The following is a 3,865-nucleotide window of genomic DNA, read 5'->3' as shown; positions in this document are numbered from 1 at the left end:
TTACAACTCAACGGCTTAGTTAGGCATTGCAGGATTCAATATAAAATTTTAGTTAATCACTCTCGAATCTAGCTTACACTTCTACTATTTTTAACATAGCTGATTTGTTTTTAATTTTCTTACAATTATTATTAGACTGTCCACAACAATCACCGATAAAAAATTTTATTATTCAAATTAATATTTGATAAATATTTTAAAAACAACTTTTTTTTCGAGAATATTTTAAAAACTTCGATTTTAAAATGCTAAAACTTTTTGAAATATAATTTTTTTTTAGTGAATTTTTGTTTATCTTATTTGAGCATTTAGTAAATTACTAAAACAACGACCAAAGATTTTTTGCATATTTTGCCTTTAAAAAAGACTTCAAAAAAAACAAAGACAGCAATAAAGTATAAAATTATTCTTATACAAGAATACATTTAATTTGAAGTTAATGTTAGAATTTAAATGTTCTGTAAAAAGGTGTGAACTAGTATTTACTAAGTTTTTAATTTTAGTATCATAATGTCGCAAACAATTTATTTAATATTAAAAAAAAAGTTCAGCAAATCATAAAAAATGTTAATATTTTAACAATTCGCTCAAAACTAGCTTAAACGTTTATTTAGACCAGAGGTCGGTAAATTGCAGCCTACAAAGCAAAAACCCGCGACCCTGGAGGTACTTTTCAGTTAAAGTTGTACTTAATTGAAATAATTAAAGAAAGTTTTTGCGTTTAAAATTCCAATTAAGCATTTAACAACTTTTCTCTTCTAATGCTCTATTATTGCTAATTTTATCATGTTTTTAGTTTAAAAACTGTACTTTTATATCAAAAGCAACAACTATTATAACATAAATGCTGCCCGCGAACAACTTTTTTTAAGAGAGTTAGCCCGCGACTTATAAATGATTTCCTACCCAATATTTGTAATTTTGAATATAAGTAAAGAAAAAGTCTATTTAAAGGCTTCAATTTTTTAAATTCTTTAAAACATATATTTATTAAGTTTAGTTGAAATTAATGTTATATGTTTGTATGTTAGCAAAATAGTCAAGTTTCGTTTTATTTTTTACAGAAACTTTCCATCATACTGATGGGAAGAGGGAAAATAATTGTCGAGTTTTGATCATTGCTTATGTCACTTAGAGTTTGAAGGTAACGGAGCTGCAAGGAATTTGGATTTTCACTCATGACATCTGCTGCCTCTTTCAATTTTTTTGAAGCGTTCATTTCACCTTCCGCTGCTATAACCTAAACGAAAAATATGTTAAGTTGATAGGTTAATAATATTAATACTTAATACTTAAGTAGTGATTATAAAAAAATTATTTATAGTACTTAATTTAACTCTGTACTTTAAAATTTACAGTAAATGAAAAATTGACTTAACCAAATTTTAAATATGAAACTATTTACATTTGTTCTGTAATTTTATCAAACAAACTAAAACAACAATTTAAAATACATATATCGCTTCTTAGATAATCTAATTTAAATTTTATATTGTTTTCTTTATAAGCATAATTTATGAAATATAATTTAGAACTATTTAATTATTTATTTATTTCGAGACTCTAAATCTAAAGTCAAAGTCTTATAAAACTGTTTAATGGATACAAAATATCGACCTTAGCTCTTGCATCTCTAGCAGCTTCTGCTTCAGCTGCCATAACTCGCTGTAATCGAACTGGAAGCTTTACATCTTTACTGTTAAAAAACATAAAAAACTAAAAAGGCTCGGTTTTTGTTTTTTATAATTAAAGATAGTTTTAAAGTGTTTGTTCAGTTTTCAGATATAATTACTTTATAGGTTTTGTAACTTTACCTTATAACTATGTTTTATGATGCTACTTGCTGCTATAACTTTTTTTTTAATCTTAAAAATACTTGAGTAATAAAAAATACTAACATTTCAACACGCTCTACTTTTATTCCCCAGGGATCAGTTGCGCTATCTAGTGTAGCCTAAAAAGTTTAGGATTTTAAGACATTTTAGAACTATATTATTAAAGAAAAATTTAAAACTTTTAAAATAAAGCCTTAAAGTAAACAGTTTAAATCTCAAAAAAAAAACCTGCATTCCCAAGCTTATTTGTTCACGATCAGTTAGTACTTCAGATAGAGTTTTTGTTCCAAGCATGGTTCTGAGAGTAGTCTGGGCTAATAGCCGTGTTGCCTTAGCAGCATTGTCCACATTCGCAATAGACATAGTTGCATCTTGAACACGAAAAAATACTACACCGTCAACTGCTACTGTCACGCTGTCTTTGGTCAAAATCTGGTGTATTTAATTACTAATTGATATCCAACAATATATTTACTAAATAAATAGATTAATTAAATTTACTTACAGCTTTAACAAAAATTGTTGTTATGTAGCTTAAACCTTTGATATATCAACAAAACCTTTAAAAAATTCTACTTAAAAAAAAGCTTTTAATTAAATAATGCTAATGGAACTTATCTTTTTCAAGAAAATAACCTATTTAGTCGGTTTTTTTTACTATCATAAAAACATTTGAACAAGGTTATTAATAATATATTTACATTTTTTCGCATTTTTGTTCTCTAATTTGAATTATTCAGATTACTAAATTTTTATTAATACTATAAAAGTTATTAAAACTGAAAATTAAAAACTTCCTGAGGAGGAACGTCAAAAGTTTTTGTGCGAAGATCAACCACTATAAATTCATCAGTACAAGGAAGCGTGCAAAACAACCCTGAAAATAAATTATTGTTAAGAAATAGGGATTTTTAAAATAAAACTAAAATTTATACCCGGTCCTTTCGCTCCCCCACTCTTGATTCTACCCAGTCTAAAAAGAACAGCTCTTTCATACTCAGCAACTACCTGTCGCAAGTATTTCAACAAAAATAGCTTTAAATTCTAATTAGACGTAAGCCGTCTTTAGTTTGCTGCAATGATTTAAACTTACTTTTACCACGTAAAAGCACACCCCTAGTGGGAAAAATATTGTTGTAAATAAAATGCTAAATCCTATCAACAAGCTTCCAAAGCAGCCATAGCCTGGATTCTCACCTTTTTAAAGGTTTAATATTTTGTCAAACTTGTTTTGTTTACAAATATAAAAAACGATTGTTTAAAAACTCAAACTTGTTCTTGAATTAGAAAATAATTATAAAAGTACTCTAAAATTATAGATAATTTATATTATAATTTTGTTATAATTTATTACGTTTAAAAATCCTAAAAATTTTAATAAAATACTAGGAGTTATTTTAACAAGTTTTCAATAACAGCAAAGTAGAGTGACTGATTAACTTACAAGCATATTTGAAACAATAAGTTTTTTTTTAACACACAACAAATTAAAGTACTTTTTACAGACTATTAAAAATTTATCGTCAAACAACTTAGTTTTTGATAAACACATATAAACTAACTAAGATTAACTCCTTCACTATCTTGGACTTTACCTGGGACTGTTTGAGTATTTTCCGTCATTTAGCTTTTAAATTCTAACTACTTAAAGATATATATAAAAGTCTTTTTAAAGTATAATTTTACAATTTTTTTTTTAGTTTTTCAGTTGTGAAAAAAAAATAAAAAATTTGGATGGAGGTTATAACAGTACACTTTTGTAGAAAAAAATTAAAATACAAATAAACTAACAAAAATTTTACCGTAAGAATATAAAACATTCTGTATGAAAAACAAACTGTGTATTCTGAACAAAATAGTAAGTTTTTGTTATTTGTTTTAAGTTTAATAAAGTAAAGTTTAGCTATCATGTAACGCTTAAAGTTATATTTTATAATTGTAATTTAGTTTCATGTGAGCAAATTAGTAATAATACGTCAAAATTAGTAATTTATTACTGTACCTAAACTAATTGACGTAGAAAATAAAAA

At 25.6% G+C, this 3,865-nt stretch overlaps 1 pseudogene; it reads right to left on the bottom strand.

Annotated features, from left to right (window-relative positions):
• Positions 1 to 1,051: 1,051 nt before the first annotated feature.
• Positions 1,052 to 3,458, bottom strand: LOC145836601 (stomatin-like; annotated as a pseudogene).
• Between the last annotated feature and the right edge of the window lie 407 nt (positions 3,459 to 3,865).

This window comes from Thalia democratica, chromosome 5, assembly GCF_965202585.1.
Source record: "Thalia democratica chromosome 5, ktThaDemo2.hap1.1, whole genome shotgun sequence".
Lineage (NCBI taxonomy): Eukaryota > Metazoa > Chordata > Thaliacea > Salpida > Salpidae > Thalia > Thalia democratica.
The sequence above is the reverse complement of the archived record's forward strand: the minus strand, read 5'-3'. Positions and strand labels throughout refer to the sequence as shown.